Source organism: Haliotis rufescens, unplaced genomic scaffold (assembly GCF_023055435.1).
Source record: "Haliotis rufescens isolate VD_foot unplaced genomic scaffold, xgHalRufe1.0.p SCAF_9, whole genome shotgun sequence".
Taxonomy (NCBI): Eukaryota; Metazoa; Mollusca; class Gastropoda; order Lepetellida; family Haliotidae; genus Haliotis; species Haliotis rufescens.
This window is the reverse complement of record NW_025964383.1, coordinates 43,868,542-43,890,493: the sequence shown is the minus strand read 5'-3', so window position 1 is coordinate 43,890,493 and position 21,952 is coordinate 43,868,542. Positions and strand designations below refer to the sequence as shown.

The 21,952-nt window shown below is 41.9% G+C and overlaps 1 protein-coding gene across 1 annotated transcript in view; it reads right to left on the bottom strand.

Moving 5' to 3' along the window:
- Positions 1 to 21,952, bottom strand: part of LOC124145154 (LWamide neuropeptides-like) — a 133,052-nt gene that overhangs the window by 18,595 nt on the left and 92,505 nt on the right. The gene's annotated exons all lie outside the window — the stretch shown is intronic.

Below are 21,952 nucleotides of genomic sequence, written 5' to 3'. Positions count from 1 at the left end.
TTTTCTCTCTGATAGTAACACAAATTCGTTTAATTGGCTGCGGAGGATTGCAGTCAAAGGTTGTACGAGATGGTTAGATGAAGGGACATTTTTCGAATCTGAAGCATATCCTGTAAAAATTTGCTTCGTGCGATGATATGTTCTTAGTTTTACATTCAATGAGTGAACTTTTGAACTTTCGAAATTATATGTCAATTAAGTCTTAGTCTAAGTCTAAGGTACTAGTTTAGGTCTCACACATAAGGTTGACACATTATAGACGTGAAACACTTCCAGACCTTAGCGTTCTTAAACAATGCGTTTTGAGGTAAGCTTGTATGGATGTGTGTGTCTGTGTTTCCTGAAAAGACATAATCTAGGCACAATGATAAACCATAATAATAAACTGAATGGCATCTATAAATATTTTTATGACGTCGACGTCCATTGTACAGCGATCTTGCCCTTCAAGCACTACGGATGAAAACCCAGTGAAGATTCGATTGATGTTTCAGTTTTCCTGGTGTCGCAAATGTAATATTGAAATATAATATTCATTTCTTATTAATTGCCGCTCCCACGATACATATTTTCCGGCTGCAAAGATAATATATAAACCCTACAGGATCGACTTTTTTTTAACGAACTCAATCGGGATTCATTATTGTGTTTATTATTTTGATTACAATATATCTCATCTGTTCATTTTCTGTTATTATATACCGCCGTGATATTGCTGGTATATTGCTTAAAGCGGCGTAAAACTTCACTCACTGTTTTTATATTCCACCACGCTCTATGGATTTGATCATGCCTTATGTCCGATGCAATTCCCTATTTAAACTTGTACCATAAGTTCCCGTGCTTTTTCAATTGACTTGCTTCAGCGTGTGTTTGGGACGGATGCCACAGGAGGGGCAGGATACGCTGACCTTTTTGCAAACAACTGGTATCATCACCACTTGAAATTGACGGAATTCATAAACACATGCTCGTGATATAGTCGGAATCGTAGAATCGACTCTGCTTTTGGCAGATATTGCTTATTAATATGGAAACGGGTTCGTCGCGTTTATTATTATTATGATGATGCAAATACAACATAGGAACATAACCAAGGTCGGTAGGCCCTGACGTACTTGTCAAAGGCTCAGAGAAAACCTGTGCAGGGTTGCCTCGCTTACTGCTACCAGGATCTACTGGTCATGGGTTCGAATCCTAGATCTGTCTCCATGATGGACTTGGGTTTGTCAGCACAAAACTCTAGTGTACTGTATTCACCAAAGTGGTAAGCTACGAAATAGTCACATTTAACTCCCCCGCCTCCCCCCTAGTATTGTAATGTTTGTTTGTTTATTGTCTAAAACCGCACTCAGCAATATGTCAGCCAGCTATGACGGCAGTCTGTGGACAATCGAGTCTGGATCAGACAATGCAGTGACAGACATGAGAATTACTCTTTGCAATTGGGTTACGTTGAAGTTCATGAAGAAAGTCTTACGACAAGAGTGGGTTGCTGAAGACCAATTCTCACTCGCATCTTCGAATTCACAGGGGCCGTAATATGATTTAAACCGACATTAAAACCTTCCTCTGTATTTTGGTGTTTTTTAACTTTTACCAATTCTAAAGTCTGGACTATTTCATTAAGTAAAATGACAATTCAAACTCAAAACTATGGACGCAAAAGTCTATACACGCTTTTGATGAATTGCTTCAATAATTCATGACAATACAGAAACTTCGTGATTATAATGATATGATGACGTTTTAAAACCGACGATATCGCGAAATGTTATGCTCGGAAGTTATAAGAATGGTATGTGTTTCTAAAGAACTTGTTGTGCGCTGGACATGTTATTCTATATTTCTCCTGTCACGACCTGGAAATGGCCAATGTATGGTCACAATATAACCCCTTTAACATACGATGCTGAAGACCAGTTTTAACCCGGATCTTCACGGGAATTGTTTAATATATGTGAATTTAGATGCTGGCCGGAGCGTTAATCCTCATTTTGGACAGTTTTATTAAGGTAACTACAGAAAACCCCACTCAAACCCAAATCAAGCGAACACTCTCAAAGCATGATGACATCTGACATCTGGATAACGGTTCTTCTTTGCTTGATATTTGTGTCCATGAACTACCGTTGTCCCTGAATTTTGCCCAGAATAATTATTGATTTGTCAGCAAAATATGAAACGTGGCTAACCTGGATCACCCAAGGCTTTCCTCCCATATCAATCTGTCAAATCGTGATGTCTGCGAACAATGTGTAAAGCGGCGTTAATACATCTCACTCTTTGCGATAGTATACATCAAAACAATTTACCTTCAAATTAATTAAAACTAAATATTGACTAAAGTTCGTACAAACTGTGAAGCTAAAATGTCAAGGAAAAGGTCTGATTTAATTGTCTCGTGATCATGAAACTTGGAAATTGTCTTGATTCAATCTCGTTTCTCGCAGACGACGGTTGGTTAATGATTGATCCCAATTTGTTTCGTCTGGTATGAAGCAGTGTTCAGTGGTCAAGACAGGACGATTTGATTTGGCAAACAGCACATTTTCGTAGCTGACGACCCAAACGATTTCATGGTGTACAAAAAGACACAAGATATGAAGGTTACTATCCTCTATTTAACAGGTATTATATATACATATATATATATATATTATTTTGTGTCAAATACACTGGACACATTCGCAATAGAGGCTTCATTGAAAATGTAACGACTCCCTCTCCTGTCTTACCAGTAACTTCGCACAGATATTCTCTCGCCCCTGAAGGCAATTTGATTGGGCGGATTGGACGTACTCGGAAGAGATGGGGAGGGGAGCTGTTATTTTATTAAATGGATCCAAAACCTAAAACGAAAATTAATTCTCCCATAAAATTTCCCCAATTCTCCCCAGAAAGGTATTTCCTTGGATTGTTTAAAAGCACGGACCAAGCCCAGGTGAACATATGTAATATCACCGTAGTGTAAAGAAGTGAGGGGAGGTGAGGTTTAACGTCGCGTCCAAGATTATTGCACTTATATAGCGACGTGCATGCACGTGTTTGTGTGTGTGGCTGCTTGTAGTCAGTCAGGACTGATGCCGATTTATAGTGCTCGCTCACTGAGATACCATGCAGTTTAACATTAATACCCCACTCAGACACAGCATTCTGACTCCGAGCCGACCAGTCTTTGTTTTAGCCCCTTGATGCCGAGCGCCAGACAGGGTAACAACAAGTACCATCTCTTAACGTCTTTTGGAAAAACACGGCCGGAGATCGAACCCCGGACCTTGCGCTCTCCGGGCGGACGCTCTACCATTAGACCACGGAGGCGGTCCAGTGTAAAGAAGCAGTGTATGTACATTGCTGTGGCATTTCCCATGACACCATCGGACCATAACAATGAAGCATGTTGCTATGGGTCACAAACTTAATGATCTATTAATACAATTGACAATGATATAATTCCCACCTCGTTCACGATATCGCATGCTGATTTGAGGGCGTTGGAATTCGTGCAAAGTTGCGTCCCTTAGGCGTGTCAGAAAACTATGATCGTGGTTGCCAAGCCCAGAATCGGCCTGATTGTGTTCCTGGCTTCTAATTGGGTTTTCTCACACATTGAGCTGAAAAACCGTGGTATAATAGAAAACGTCAAGGCCGGAGATTATCTGCCGAAACAGATTCCATTAGGCGTATAAGACAAAACATGTGAAAACAATAGGAAAGGATCGCTGAAAATCAGTGATGAAACCAGATGTTCGCGCAAAGCTATATGCTGTACAATGTGGCGTTAAACCCGCTCCGTCGCATGACAAATTATTTCATGTTTCGTGTGTCCTGTAATACCATCTCTAGACAGACATTCATACTCCATGGGAGGGGCATTCACAGAGGCATTCAGATAAGCAAAGTTTGCCAATCCCTTAACTTTATGGAAATAATCATGTTTATATCATACTTCATAAGGGTCTTCAGGGTGTTAGAGTTGTGTCCCTTACCCATGCAAGGATATGCTGGCCCAGACTAGGATAGTGTTTTTCAGGCTATCGGCATAATGTACTCTTTGATTTGGACAAAAATATAAGCGTAAACTACTTGACACGTGCATAGTTACGCCTTAGCTTGTACAACAAATCTATGCTCGTGGATTCCCGGATAATTTATGATGATGATGATGATTCTTTTGTCAGCATCATAGCCGTGCTCGTGTGCTTCATCCTTTTGTACTTTACTCCAACATTAAGCAGACACGCAGTGGTACTTTGAAATTCTGTACAAGCGGCATAGAACTCAGCTACTGAAGTACGATAAGGTACAATATCCTTCAGCTCGCGTAACGGAAATATGCCCAAAATGACGACTACGTTGGCAAGAGTCCTTCTTTGATATGAGGGGTATAAGAAAGAACGCCGTGTTGTGAAGTCATCGATCACGCCAGCAACATCGCCTGTTTTACATGATGGCAAGGAGCTGGAAGAACTGTACAAAGCTCGTGTTGATTACTGATAATGGTCGACAGAAAAAGTGTACTGTTTTTGATAGAGAGCACCGTAAACAGGGGAATGGTTTATTGACAAGAAGGAGATACACTTGTGATTCATGATAATGCATGGCTTTTGCTGGACTTGACCTGGACTTGACCTGGACTTGACCTTGACTTGACAAGCAGGTTAAACATCATTTTCTTCTGATTCCTAATACATAGGCTTGTTGGTAATATTGTTACCTATAAATATCATCCCAAGTCCGATTTGCTTTATTTTGCTCCTATCATTTTAGGTAAAGGGCGGTGGGGTAGCCTTGTGGTTAAGGCGTTCGCTCGTCACGCTGAAGACCGGGTTCGATTCCCCACATTGGCACAATGTGTGAAGCGCATTTCTGGTGTCCCCCGCCGTGATATTGCTAAAACCATACTCACTCACTCACTCACTCATTTCACGTATTCTCTTTAGATCTCAATATAATCTGTGAGAAATTCAGCTTCCTTGACGACTGACTATCCGAAGAGATTTCCAACACTGACAAGAGATCCTCCAGTGAAGTCCGCAGAACATGTTGCTCTCTATAAGGACGTTGTAGTTAATTAATATTTGTAACGTAATATAAACAAAATGTATCAACACCAGAGAACAATCCTTCCTAATTATCTGCAGAAACAGATTCCATTGGGCGAAACGTATGTGAATGGTTCACTGAACAAATCAGTGATCACACCAGATGAAAAGGGTACCAATGACTTGCTCAACCGGTAACACCCGTCACACATAAATTGCATACAAAAGTAATTATTTGTTTCTTGCCTAACGCCGCATAACAGTACTCCTGCCATACGACGGCGCCCATTAAAGAATAAAGTCCTGACCAAATACACCAGATCGGTAAAGTGGTCAGCAGGCAGTCCAGAGTTCTCCCTTGAGCCAAATTTGCCAATATGCGGTAGCATATACACAAACACATCAGGCGCCGTGCAAGCACACGAGAGAATGGTGTATGTATCCCATCAGTTATTTAACACAGAAGGTCACATATTACATAGCGCTTTTACAACACAGTTGTATTTTCGGTTAGTTATTGAGGAAGATGAAAAGAAGAATTTATGTCAATAAGTGAACGTTTTGTGTGTCACCTATTTACAAAGCAAAGGAGAGAAGATATGACAAACGGCGTTCCAACTAATTGTGAGGTATCGTTCATTTCAAGTGCTTCCATGACACTAAGGATTACATCAGCGGAATTCGGTTATCGTCATACGTAGCCAAACAATCAGACCCGTGAAGATCCGGGGTAGAATAGGTCTTCAGCAACCCATGCTTGCCGTGAAGGGCGGCTATGTTGTCGTAAGAGGCGACTAACGGGATCGGGTGGTCAGGCTCACTGACTTGCTTGATGCATGCCATCGTATCCTAGTTGCGTGTATCGATGCTCATGATTTCAATCAATGGATTTTCTTGCCCAGACTCGATTATTTACAGAGCGCTGTCATATAGCTGGAGTGCAGCGTTAAAAAATAAACAAACAAATACCATTAATCCAAATCGCATTTGCTTAACGTCGATAAAGCTGTAATTTGCATGAAACCGTTAAAACACTTTGAACGCATTTTACTTATCGTATTTCTTGTATACAATGGGAGACACACCATTTTCATCACGAAAAGTATAAATTGTCTACGGACTCACCGTAACCCCAATATTTATCTAACTCTCTTCCGTACTACCAAAAGACGTTAATAGATGGTAATTGTTGCTACCCTGTCTGGCGTTTGGCATTATAGGGCTAAAACAAGGGCTGGTCGGCTAGGAGTCCGCGTAGAGAGCGAAGGATCCGGGGTTTCATCCCCGGTCGCGTCATACCAGAAGACGTCAAAAATGGTACTTGTTAACATGCCTGGCGCATTAAGAGGTTAAAACAAGGATTGGTAGGCTCCCAGTCCGTATACTGTGTTTGAGTGGGGTATTCATGTAAAACTGTGGCATGGTATTGCCGTGGGCTAGCACTATAAAATCAGCATTAGTCCGGACTAGTACAAGCACACACACACACACATACAGACGCACACGTGCAATAATCTTGGACCCCATTTAAATTCATGTCACTTTTCCGTACAATTTTCTTCCCATTCACCACAGCTGGTGTCCCTTCATCGCTCTACCCCTCATAGCCGACATCGTCCCCGTCTACAACACCTTAACTACTACCACTACGACTACGATGACAGACAAAGGCCCGCTAATCTGTTACCCAGTACATCTGTACATCTGAAACGATGCCTGCATCTACCAAGAGAGAAGCCTCGGAACTGACGTTGAGCTCTCAAAATTGGTTTTGTTTTAAGAGATTGCTTTGCAATGAGATTAAATGTCGGCAACGTATTGTGTAATTGAATATTATCTAGTCTCTGTATTGGTTTGTTGATAAATGTGAGAAGTTATAGTTCTCGGGAGAAGTTACTCCTCAAACTTATGACATTAATGTCCATCGGGGTTTTTCGTTGTTAGACTTGACTTCCCACTCGGCTAATTACACAGAAACATACTGACAGAATATTCGCTAAACGCAGAATTTCTTCCAGTACTTTTTGTTCACAGGTGGGCGTTGTTGTGTGTTAAGAGACAATTTTGGTTATTCATTTTTAATTGTTTATCCAAATTATTCAAAATGAACATTTTTATTCATGACTATACAACGGCACGAAACGGCCCCCAGCTGCGGGGAATTCAGGATTATACAAGGTGGGATGGGGATCATGTTGATGAAAAGGGATGATGCGTTCATGTCCACATTTATATTGGGGGCACGGGTGGCCTAGTCATCTAAGGTGCCGCAATTCGCTGTACAGAGTTGCGTCCCTTGGGTACGTCAGTAACCTATGATTGTGGGTTTGAGTCCGGGTTCACCCCGATTATGTTTCTAGTTTTGTCAGCACCATACCCGTGCTCGTGGGTTTCACCGAAGTGGTAAACGTCTGAGACCTGTATCTCTTCGGGCTTTCCTCCCACATTAAGCTGACACGCTGCGATATAACTGGAATACTGTTCATAGCGGCGTTAAACCCAACTCCCTCACACACTCATAATCATGGCTCACACAAAAGAACCAAATGAACATCCTTTTTCAAATTTAACAAATTCCACAGATGAGTAGGACAATATCAACCGCAATATATATACAATAATGCTACTGGAAAGTTGTCTTGTTTGTTTGTTGTATAACGCCACCCTCTACAATATTTCAGCCAGCCATATGACGGCGGTCTGTAAATAATCGAATCCGGACCAGACAATCCAGTGATTGACATCATGAGCATCGATCTACGCATTTGGGATACGATGACATGTATGAACCAAGTCAACGAGCCTGACCACCCGATTCCGTTAGTCGCCTCTCACGACAAACATAGTCTTACGGCAAGCATGGGTTGCTGAAGACCTATTCTGCCCCAGATCTTCACGGTATGGAAAGGTGTCGCGAAAGAAGCGAGTGCATGTGAGTGCGATCATGCTATCTTGTAGGCAGTAGCAATATGACTGTAAACGCCCACTTGCCCCACAGGCAGTATGCATGATCCCCAGGGAGCTGAGAAACATCGAGTGCACTCTGATCCATAGACTGGAGGAATAATGCAGCGCTTTGAGCACGCTTTAGTGTGTGCAATTGGCGCATTATAAATGTGCACATTATTATTAAGCCATTTGAAGTTGTATGTCTAACCCTCATATATTCTAAAGTCATATTTGTCTCGCCACTTGAACTTTGCTTTAAATTAGAAAATAGGGAATGTCACTATGTTGAATATATATACTCCGGTTAACATTGGTAAAACTGATGCATAACAAATTGCTACGGAGGTATGTTTTTTCTTAAACGTGAAATGAGGTATTTTTATATTTTTTGACTCGTTTCATATGTATATGTCGATCTTGTCTGAGTTGTTTAACATATCAATTGATTTGTTCAGCACAATCTATTTAGACGAATGTCCCATGGGGAGATTTAAGCGACAATATATTACACTTAAAGAGTGAAAAGTCTTTATTTTGCAAGTCTTATTACATCACGAATACATGTATTTCAGAACGGTCTTGCTTTAAATAATGAGTTGAAGAAACAACCCATTACCAATGAGCTCGTGTAGATTCACAAATACATGTGGACAATTGAAGAAGCGGGAAACATGAATGAATATGTCTCCCAGAGGAACCTGTTACTTTTTTAGGAGAGCTAATATGAAGCTATTATAGTTATTTATTGACTCCCCTGCTCTGTTAACGCTGCACTAGGAATGGTGGTGCGATATGTGTGACAGGTGTGTTTCTATGCTGTGTCAGGTAAAAACAAATACAGGACATAATAATAAGTGCATTTATAATGCGCCAGATTCCATTCACCAAGTGGATGCTCCAATTCCCGGTCAATGGATCAGTGAGCACTCGATTTTCATTCTCAGCTCCCTGGGGAGTATACAACATGCTTATCCCTTCGTGAACACCTGGTATCATCACTGATGTTTAGTGGTTCATTGTTGTTTTGCATTTTGCGCTCAATGGAATCTGTTTCGGTGGATAATCTAGACTGGTTGTTCTCTGGCATTGATATTGACGATGACGTAGACGATACGTGTGTATGTGTTAGTGTTCGTGTGTCTTCGTGTGTGTCTGAGGGTGTGTGTCTGTGTATGTGTGTATATGTGCGCGCGCGCGTGTGTCTATGTGTTTGTAGGTGTGTGTGTTTGTCTATGTCCGTGTGGGTGCGTGCGCGCACGTGTGTGTGTGAAATTAACATGTATGGACTTTCGGGCGAGTGACATAGATATATTTGTGCCACATTAATACGTTTTGTTTATGGAAATGAAACATATGTATTTTGTACGAGTGATAAATGTATGCAATGGCCACTGTCAACGATTTATGCTCTCGCTGTTGTTGTACTTCACCTGTGTTCACAATTAACCATTTCACTTCCACTCCACGGTTCCTTTACTTTTGGCATCATATCTGTCATGCATTTAACATCAAAACGGTTAATACGCGTTCGTCTCAACCAATCTCATTAAAATCAGATCTAAGTTCTCGCTGCCGCTAAACCAAGATCTGAGGACATCCCATTACGGGTCACGTCAGAACAACCATTCGGGAACTTTGACCGACCACTGAAACTACTAACAAGAAATCAGCCAATTAGAAAGCAGCTTTCTCGAGCGTAACGGCACTCTTTTCAACCTTGCGACTTCCATTTCAGACTACGCTTGAAAAGTATGTTGACATAGTTCTCGATTAAAATTCTCAAAACTGAACAAACGAACATTCCGGAATGTCTGTTATATGGTTGAGATTGTATGACAGTTCTTCCCACTTGCAATGCAGCGCCTCTCCCGTTCAAATATTTATCCCACGGAAGCGAGAGATAGACGATAATTTTGACGGAATCAGTCGTTCGGAATACCCCGTGTAAACGTTTTCGAGGTTGCATAATTAGAAAACACATTCCGACTGTCACTTTCATGATCTGGTAAGCGACGTTCTGATAAGTCGGATGAAAGGTCGTTCTGACGTGACCCGTAATGGGATGTCCTCAGATCTTTGTTTAGCGATAGCGACATTTAAGATCTGATTTAAATGAGATTGTGTCTCAACAATAATTTGATGCACCAATATTCATCCGCTTCACGGCCAGCCGATTTCTCATATAAGTATGACGTCAGTGATTATAAAGTCATTCAAATTTCTGACTAGATTGGTGACATGTGAATCGACTAAATTTTGGAAATCAAAGACGTAGATGTAAATAAAATGTGACCACCTGGAGACGTTTTATTTTTTATAACTTGGTTAATGGATCTGGGATTGTGAAATAATTATTCTAGTGTAGATATATTTTATTACTGCTGGGCCTGGCATTGCTAACCTAAGCAGTGTGTCCTTCTTGCCACGGTAACGCATTAATTCTCCTAACATAACTGTTACAATGTCAAACGGGAAAAAGGCAATTTGATTTTGTTTTTTACCCTACCGACGCAGGTCTCTAACAATAATAAATAAACATATTCAAGGGTCTTGTTATATTTTTGTTCTCTCCGACAGTTCTGTTAACCAACTACCTGAGGGGTGGTCGGGTAGCTTAGTGGTTAATGCGTTCGCTCGTCACGCCGAACACCCGATTCGATTCCCGACATGGGTTAAAGAACTCTGCCTTCCTGCCTTCCTGCCTTCCTCAAATATCGCTTGAATTCCCACCCATCCGACATCTCCTTACCCTCATCTATACCCCCAACATTAAACCCATTATTGTAAACATACCCCCCCAATATTAAGATATTTTCACTTTGTTAAATTGGCTTTAGTCAAGGACAGTGTTTATCACCCCTTGTCTTGTTACCTAAACGTACTCCCTTTACAATGAAGTCTGCTCCAAACCACAGATTGAAATGGTGTTTTGGACACTCTTGGTGTGAAATCAAAATCTTGGCATGGAGATTATTCGGTCGTGGAGGCTGTAACTGACACTGCTTTACACGTATTGTAATTAAAAAGACTATTCGTCATTAGTTCAGTGTAGAACCGTCTACAATGTCAGATAAATGAGCAAAGATCCACTAAATAGTTTCGAGTTTCGAGTTTATTGACATCGAGTAAGGTCGAGTAAGATTGGCAGATGGCTATTCAACGCAAGATCCACCAAAAGCCCTACGTATACTCAAGGAAAGTTGAAATAGCCAACTCACGCCTCAGACTCGGTCACACAAAAGCACTATGACAAGGTATGCAATCAACCTGAAGCCATTACTCACTTGTTACGGGAATGTCAAGACTATAACCTCGGTTAAAACAATCATTACAGTTACATCCGCTATCTGTCATAGATCCTCTAAAGCCAAGAGATGCAATAGCGAAGGACAGCTACTCGAGCGTATAAAAACATAGCTACCACAGATAAAAACGAAATCATATCAATATACGAAAATAGAAATCATATCAGTACAAAAACAGAAATTTGATGAACACTAAAACTCGCAATAGATATGTGTAATCTACTCACACACATGAGTCCAAAAGAGACACAGGTCAGCCGAAAGCGCTGAGGCAGTAGGCAACCTCATAAACACTTAAAACAACAACACCAGTTTCTCATCAAGGTTTTACTGTCAAAGGCGTGGGTAAGTTATTACAGAGTGTGTGAGTGTGTGAGTTGAGTTTTAAACGCCGCTTTTAACAGTATTCCCGTTATACCTCGGCGTGTCAGCTTCATGTTGGAGGAAAGCCCGAAGTGATGCAGGTCTCAGACGTTTACCACTTCGGTGAAACCCACGAGCACGGGTATGGTGCTGACAAACCTAGAAACATAATCGGGGCAAAGCAGGATTCGTACCCAAAATCATAGGTTCCAGGCCAGCTCAAGGGACGCAACTCCCCACAGCCTTAGACGACTGGTCCACACGTGCACCCAAGTTATTCCGGATATACCACGGTGGACATTCAGAGCTACTTGTCAACATGATGCACGATGTTCTCCCATATCTTGACCTTGACGGGGAATTCTCACCCCTCATGACCTACTGGCGCTTGTTTGAATGGGTCGGGTAGTCAGACTTCCTGACTCGTTCCTGACATTATACCAAAATCTGGATTCCCAGCCCCGACACGATTGTTTATAGGCTGCCATCGTATGGCAAAATTATTACTGAATGTGGCGTTAGGCAATATACACATTATGGAGATTATTGACTGACTCGTGCTACCGGTAGAGCAATGTTTCGCGAGCATCCGGTGTTCATATAATTTCCATCACTATGTTGCCTTTATGCCCTATGGAATCTATTCCGGCAGATTTTTTTACTTTACACAACCGATGATGTTGGGTAAAACATATGACAACCAAATAAAAGAGATTTAAAAAATATTTTTTTTATAAAAATTAATTAAAAAACAGCTAGAAAAAATATGACATATCATCTCCATGATGCATGATTACCAGCTTGGCATTTGCATGACATAATATCATCAGTATGACATGGTAATCAGCATGGTATATCGTTATAGGCATGACATGTGATTATATGCATGACATATTAGTATCTACATGACATAGGATTATCTTCATTGCATATTACCAACGTACCACATGATTTTATCCTCTGACATATGATATATGCATGACATAATAGGAATAGTATATCATTATCAACATAATATTAGTATATTATTATCATGCTATGATTTTCAAGACAGTTTTCTTTAAAGTGCACAGCTAACAATCAGTTAGTATAAGCACGGATGAGGAGAGCTCAGTGAATCAATCCATCGCCATTGGCTTTACGTATGCAGTAAAAATACATTTAGAAGCCTCCAACTTGTCTATTTTGAAGAAGAACTGCACCAAGGTCACTGCACAATAATCACCCTGCCGCTCCCGTGGGACCAGATCGCCGGTAGGAAATAAACGGTTGCTAATTATATAAAGGGAACACGATTTGCTTAAAATTCAATTATAGGACATGTTTTGTTTTTAAATTTGAAAAAAAAATTCAAATGATCAATTAAGATCAGTCGTCAGTCAAGTCGTAACGCTCACAGTTTTTATGTTTCTGAATGACAAATACTGGCGAAGACTGGCACTCGTTGACAATGAGTTGTCTGTTTGTTGTTTAACGCCGCACTCAAAACTTTCAAGCTGTATGACGGCGGTCTGTCTATAGTCGAGTCTGGAGACTATCTAGTCTTTGACAACACGAACATCGATCCACGCAATTGGCATACGATGACCTGAAGCATCCAAGTCAGCGTGTCTGACCCGTCACACATTCCCGTCACACATTCCCGTCACACATTCCCGTCACACATTCCCGTCAGTCGCTTCTTACGACAGGTATGGGTGGCTGAAGACTAACTCGGGTTTATGGGTGAGGCGAGATGAGGTGAAACTGGGTTTAACGTCGCATCCAAGATAATTACACTTATATGGCGACATGCATGTACGTGTGTGTGTATGTGTGTATGCTTGTACAAGTCCCGACTGATGTCTATTATAAAGTGCTACCCCCATCTGACATACCATGCTGAAGTTTACCCACTCAGTCACAGATTTCGGCCGCCGAGCCGACCAGTCCCTTAATGCCAAGCACCAGGCAGGGAAACAGCAAGATCAACCGGTTAACGCTTTTTGTTATGACACTGCCGGGGATCGAACCCCCGACCTTCTGCTCTCCGGGCGGACGCTCTACCACTAGACCACGGAGACAGTCAGATGATGTAGGGTATGTGGTGTGCACAGCAGTAACGTAACAACCCACTCATTGGTAACTGAATCAAATAACAGACACAATTATATATACTCTTCAAAACAAGAAACGCAACACGGATATATACTCTTCACAACAAGAAACGCAACACGGATATTTTGGACCATGAAGGCAAACTTAGCGGACCAAGAGGCGCAAAATGAAGACGTTTAATGTGTTATAGTGTCAGTGACAAATTTCCCCGATCAAAATGATTACCCCAAGAACATACAAACCATTAGTCGGGAAACACGTACGATTCGGAAAAACGCACCCATTGCATAAACAAGAGCTGCAGTAGCACTATGTACAGTATTAAAGTGCAGGGTTTGTGATTGCCTGGCATCTGCGTCAATCGAACAGTGACAGTTCAACAACGTGCCAAGATTAACAGAAGTGAAATGAAACAACGTCAGAGGCCGCTTGCGGGCAGGGGAATCCCGATCAGCTGTAGCCAGTGTTTCCAATGTAGCGCCCAGCACCTTCACAGGGCTATAGGATCGGTTTCAACAGCATCGGTCAACACGTGATTGGCCAAGGTGGGGACGACCAAGAGTAACCACTCCCACTCAAGATCGCTACATCGGACTGCGCAACCCATGTGAAAGGACGACCACAGCCACCTCAACCGCATCTAAATACCCGGACTGCGCAGAATCTCCGCCCAGACCGTAAGTAATCGTTTAAGAGCAGCAGGTCCACGAGCAAGACGTCATGTCCGACGCGTCATATTGAGTCGACAACATCGTCAACAACGACTGCATTGGCGTCGTCATCACAGGGTATGGCCTCAACTGAGATGGAGAGATGTCTGGTTCAGCGACGAATTTCTCCTCCGTCGAGGGGATGGAAGAGCACGGGTCTACAGTCGTCGGAGAGAACGTTACGCCGGAAACTGCGTTTGGACAGGTTTGGTGGGGGTAGCGTTATGATATGGACGATAATCTCTCATCATGGCAGGACAGGTTTGGTCCACATCCAGGGCAATCTTTCGGCTCAACGATACATCAACGAAATTCTCCTACAACACGTCCTCCTCCAAGGACAACGATCGACCGCATACAGCATGGATCACAAGAGCCTGTCTACACAACAATACCGGTGATGTTCTCCCCTGGTCATCCAGATCCCCGGATTTGAACCCGATAGAGAATCTGTGGGATGAATTGGATAGACGGTTACGCCGACGTCAACCACAACACCAGACGTTGCAGCAGTTGGCTTTTGCGTTGGAGGCCGAGTGGTCTACCAGGATGTGATTCGCATACTCGTCTCTTCCATGGGCAGGACATGTCAGGCCACTGTCGATTCCATACGGGGGACATACGCGTTATCGATGGTAGCCGACCTTCACCTTTTCCTATGTACCGATAACTGAGATGACTGCAATCACCAAGTGTTCTCTCCACACCATTCTGGCTCAACACCGTGTACGGTTCCTCGTATAAATGTATTTTCCTACCTCACACAAATCTGGCTTTACGTTTCTTGTTTTGAAGAGTATAGATTGTGGTAGCTCTATCAGCAACAAATCCAATGCTTTTATGATTTTTTTCAAACAAAAATAACTCTAATAAGGCGTATAAAAATATATGCAACTGATTTGTGAGTGAGTGAGAGGGTGAGTAAGGGAGTGAGTGAGAGCGATAATACGATAGTTTCCCATGCTATCAACCATTTGCTTATTTGACCCAAATTCAATTTTGTTGATATCACTTGATATCACGGACCCAGAAATAAAAGAACAACAATGACTCCTCTTATAGTGGTGCCATCACAGAAAACTCGTTTGATACCATTCAGTCCCCAATGAGCTCCTTCCGGCCGAAGATTTGCCAATAATAAGTAAGCGAACGCAATACCATAATAACCTTCAAACCTTGCTTCCTTCTCCTACTAATAACACGGTAACGCCATCCGTCAACTCTGTCAGTCTCTGGTTTCTGCATATTTAGTTACACCTCGGACACGGAAACACGCTAAACGTTGCTTGTCAAGACCAACTTCCACTAACAGCTGACCAAACGGAGAACACTTGACTTCGACCATTATAAGTCTATGGCCATCGGTCATTGTCAAGTGACAAGGGGGCCGAATGGGAAAGCTGATTGGTAGCAATGCGCTTTCGAGTAGCAGTGTTTAACATATGAGTCATGGTATTGGAGGTAATACACGCTGAGATACACTTTGTTCTTGTCCATAGCGTTGATAATACCTCAATACCTCGATTGTGTGGGGGTGGGGCGCGATATTTGCGACATCGGTGAGGGCAGGGTTGAGGAGAGTTATGGAGACGTGTGGAATTCGGAAATATTAATTCTGTTGGGGTGTGTGTGGGAATGTATTCACGCATGTTTTGTTTTGTTTGTTTGTTTGTTTGTTGTTTTACACCGCACTCAGCAACATCCCAACTATATCATGGTGGTCTGTAAATAATCGAGTCCTGACCAGACAATCCAGTGATTAATATCATTAGCACCGATCCACGCAATTGGTATATGATAACATGCATCGACCAGGTCAGCGAGTCTGACCATCCGTTAGTCGCCTCTAAGGACAAGCACAGTCGCCTTCTACGGCAGGCATCGGTTGCTGAAGACCTATTCTAACCCGGATGTTCAAGGTTGTGTTTGTATGATGAATGGTGTGATATAATTCATTGATGTTCAAATAGCCCTATTTTTACCACTGATTTCCACACCTGAACCGGAAGTAAAAGAGATGCGTAGCATTTCCTCATCTATGTCATATTTAGATCTGTGCAGAAAAATACCGAGTACCAACAAGCTCTCGACAAGACTGTGTGACAAGAGGGTGAATATAACTTTCTCGGTGAAGCTGTCAAAACGTTGTATGGTAGACATGCGCACGACAATGTTGGGGATGTCCAAGTTGACCATCACTGACCAATATGATGTCCGATGCCATTTCGTATTTTGACTTGTACCATATGTTCACGTGTTGGTCTATGTGAATAATGTATTTGGCATTCAGAGACTCTTGGTGAATCGAGGTTCAATACATGACACGTCAGGTAACCGTTCAGCATAAACGTAAACGTAAACCGTTCTTGGTAAAGTTGTGCCACAAATTGCTCATGGATTTCATTTCAGAGACTCCAGGAGAATAGGATAAATATACATCACTTAAATGTCCCTTTCAGAGACTCCAGGAGAATAGGATAAATACATATCACTTAAGTGTCCCTTTCAGAGACTTCAGGTGAAGAGAATAAATACATATCACTTAAATGTCCCTTTCAGAGACTCCAGGTGAAGAGAATAAATACATATCACGTACGTGTCCCTTTCAGATACTTAAGGAGTTAGGATAAATAGATATCACTTATATGTCCCTTTCAGAAACTCCAGGTAAATAGAATAAACAGATATCACTTAAATGTCCCTTTCAGAGACTTCGGGAGAATAGGATAAATATATATCACTTAAATGTTCCTGTCAGAGGCTTTGGTGAATACAAATAAATATATATCACTAACATATCCCTTCCGGAGACTTCAGGAGAATAGTATAAATATATATCACTCAAGTGTCCCTTTCAGAGACTTCAGGAGAATAGGATAAATACATATCACTTAAATGTCCCTTTCAGAGACTTCAGGAGAATAGGATAAATACATATCACTTAAATGTCCCTGTCAGAGACTCAGGTGTAGCCGATCATCAAATGTCGCCTGTATTTCTCTATCAGATCGTACTTCAGGTATGTACCAGCAATAATTTCCCTTTCAGTGACACAAATGCAAATCTGCATTTCCCCTCAATAGTCTTTGGCTTAGGACGACCATTGTAGATCCCCTTGGGCATGAGTAAAGTGATTATCCATCTTCTAAGTCTATATTTCAGGAATTATATGTAAATTATATATTGTGTATATACACTGGCATCACTGTAACTCCAACCGGAGTTGTCGACTGTTTATTGTGAGTGAGTGAGTGAGTGAGTGAGTGAGTGAGTGAGTGAGTGAGTGAGTGAATTTAACGCCGGTGTGAACAGTATTAAAGTTACATCACGAAATATCTGCTTATTGTGGTAGGAAATCCCGAAGTGATGCAGGTCACAACAAAGAACACAATGTATCGGGGCAAACCAGGATTCCAACACATTCATTGTTTTCTGGTGTGCGAACTTGCTGCCTTATTTTCTCAATACAATTAAAAAAAAAACTGTCATGGATATCGGAAAGAACCTATCGAAACGTATTGTTGTCTTAATAGTCGGTGGGTGGAGATAAAGAACACATTAAAAGTAACAATATCAGATATTTGGACTTATACACTAATCATCAGCTGTCCGATTGCAGTTAAGAAATGTGTAATACTTCATTTTATAACCTCTCGGCGGATAATGAGTCTGAACGCTTGAAATATCAACCCAATTTGACAGCACGACTGCATTATCTAGCTTTATGGGGGCCGCGAGATCCTCCGAGATCTCGGGCTGCTTGATCCTCCATACGCCGTGATACCACGAGACAGCCAATATTACGGAGGCAATTTCGCTAATAATTTAGCCCTTTTATCGCTCCGAATTTCAACTAAAAAAACGCTTTAGGGCTTGCATTTGATCTCCGTAATTCAGAAGTAAGGATTGTTTTTGTTACTCATTCAAACATGAGATTACCTTTTAAGATTTCTGCCTTTAAAAAAAGCGCAGATGTTTTATGAATGATATTAAAGGTCGGCCGTGGCTGTTGGGCGTCATTGGAAGGACATTCATTTGTATGGAGTTCATATTGATCTTTGTTGCACTCGTATACACACCGGCCTACTCAGTTAAACAAGCATGTTGAACGTGTCAGGTATGACTGGACGTTAAATGTTATTTAAGTGAGTGAGTGAGATGGGTTTAACGCCGCTTTGAACAGCATTCCAGTTATATCAAGGCGCTTAAGCTTAATGTGGGTAGAAAGCAGGTTTCAGACATTTACCACTTTGGTGAATGTCACGAGCACAGGTGTCGCGTGACAAACTTAGAAATATGATCTGAGAATCGACCCACGACCAGAGCCTTCACGGGATGTTTCTTGATAAGTGGACGAGCGGTATTTTAACAGCGTAAAGGAACACCTCATAAATACAATTACCTTGATATAACGTTACAGGCGACGTAACTTGCCAACCTTTTCATATTCTGGAGTACTGGGATTTACTTTGTTCCAAAATGCAGGAATAATATCTTCTCCCTATGTTGTTCAGGACAGGGTTAACAGGACAACATGGTTGTCTGTTTTGTCCCCTTTCACAGCAAAACAATATTGAATGTGTTTAAAACGTTGACTGAAAGAATACTTCACGTGGAACAAACGTCCAAGGCCATACAAAGAATATCAAAGGCCCGGCCGCTTTAGGAGTCAATAGAGTCCGTATTGGCAACGAAGTCTTGACTTCTCTTGTTTCCAACTATGGATGAGTCAACATAGAGTTGTCAGTCCATGCAACTGTCACATTGACTGTATTTACTTTCAGGAGACAGTCTGAATACTGCATGTCAGTACTCCACTGCCGGAGTGACTGAAAAGGCAGTTATACTGCATATAAGTTATACTGTACAGTTATACTGTAGTCCAGTGCCACGAGCCTTCAGGAGGCAGTATTATTACTGGATATCTGTAGCCCAGTGGCAGAGTAATTCAGGAGGCAGTATTAATACTGGATATCTATCGCCCGATGACAGATTAATTCAGGAGGCAGTATTAATACTGTGTATCTGTAGCCTAGTGACAGAGTTATTCAGGAGGCAGTATTAATACTGTGTATCTGTAGCCCAGTGGCAGAGTAATTCATGAGGTAGTATTAATACTGTGTATCTATAGCCCAGTGGCAGAGTAATTCATGAGGTAGTATTAATACTGTGTATCTATAGCCCAGTGGCAGAGAAATTAATGAGGCAGTATTAATACTGTGTATCTGTAGCCCAGTGGCAGAGAAATTAATGAGGCAGTATTAACACTGTGTATCTGTAGCCCAGTGACAGAGTAATTCAGGAGCTACTAGCCCAGATTAATGATTTGATTTGATGAATACTTGTGTCATAATATGACAGACCAGCTCATGTTATTCCGGGACAAGCCGAAAAGCGACTCGTGCCCCACTCGTTGCCAAGCTGATAGAATTGTCAACTCATTGCGTGTTGATTTACGTATATCTCCCCCATATATCACATATATTCTAGATGCTATCGAAAACACATCGGGACTTACATTATTATACAGTATGGTTGAGCACACTGAAATGCATCTTGGGTATACTTTTAAATGCATGATATATCAAAATCATGGTGTGTTTATCAAGTAGTACAGACCGCTACATTACAGTCGTTTACAGAACCATCCTACAGATAGACTTCTTGTATTACATAATGTGCAAACATGCTCAAAATAGTTTGCAACCACATGATTCGCTACATGGACTTAACTGGCACAAACAATGCCCTCAAAGTCTCAACAGAAGCTTCAAGTGACTCGCTCGATGCAGCAGAGTACATACTAACGAGATAGCTCCACACTAGACCGGCCTCTTACATTAAGAGTCCTATGTAATGTTGCCCTGTGCGCGCGTTGAGCATCGGGGGTGACAGTAACGGCAGCAACGGCACCGGTGAAGGAGACACTTTTTTCTCGTTAGGCAGCGAGGCTGTGCAGGTACTGGACCTGAGGTCACAGACCAAAAAGGTCTTTCCTCGTGTTCCGCGGAAATCAATGTACTAGGGTCAGTTTGGAAAGGTTATAAACGTGTATGGTTTTGGAATGGTTTTATTTTAAGACAGGAATGCAGAGCAATTTGTACTGATAATGTGAGGAGGTATGAAATCGAGTTTTTTAAGTAGGGTGGTATTATGTGAATGGGTTAACTACAGTTGAAGACGGGTGCAGGTCCTTTATCAATCAATACAACCTTTACCAAGCGCTGTGATGTTACCCATGGAAACCCATGACATGTCAAGGTGCAGATAACAGACATCAACCGCTGTCATGTTACACATGACAATTAGGCAGTGTACAGGTGCAGATAACAGACATTTACCGCTATCATGTTACCCATGACAATTAGGCAGTGTACAGGTGCAGATAACAGACATTAACCGCTATCATGTTACCCATGACAATTAGGCAGTGTACAGGTGCAGATAACAGACATTAACCGCTATCACGTTACCCATGACAATAAGGCTGAGTACAGGTGCAGATGGCAGAGATTAACCGCTATCATGTTACCCATGACAATAAGGCTGTGTCCAGGTGCAGAGGGCAGACATTTACCGCTATCATGTTACCCATGACAATTAGTCAGTGTACAGGTGCAGATGGCAGACATTAACCGCTATCATGTTACCCATGACAATTAGGCAGTGTACAGGTGCAGATGGCAGACATTAACCGCTATCATGTTACCCATGACAATTAGGCAGTGTACAGGTGCAGATAACAGACATTAACCGCTATCACGTTACCCATGACAATAAGGCTGTGTACAGGTGCAGATGGCAGAGATTAACCGCTATCATGTTACCCATGACAATAAGGCTGTGTCCAGGTGCAGAGGGCAGACATTTACCGCTATCATGTTACCCATGACAATTAGTCAGTGTACAGGTGCAGATGGCAGACATTAACCGCTATCATGTTACCCATGACAATTAGGCAGTGTACAGGTGCAGATGGCAGACATTAACCGCTATCATGTTACCCATGACAATTAGGCAGTGTACAGGTGCAGATAACAGACATTAACCGCTATCATGTTACCCATGACAATTAGGCAGTGTACAGGTGCAGATAACAGACATTAACCGCTATCATGTTACCCATGACAATTAGGCAGTGTACAGGTGCAGATAACAGACATTAACCGCTATCACGTTACCCATGACAATTAGGCAGTGTACAGGTGCAGATGGCAGAGATTAACCGCTATCATGTTACCCATGACAATAAGGCTGTGTCCAGGTGCAGATGGCAGACATTTACCGCTATCATGTTACCCATGACAATAAGGCTGTGCACAGGTGCAGATGGCAGAGATTAACCGCTATCATGTTACCCATGACAATAAGGCAGTGTACAGGTGCAGATGGCAGAGATTAACCGCTATCATGTTACCCATGACAATAAGGCTGTGTCCAGGTGCAGATGGCAGACATTTACCGCTATCATGTTACCCATGAC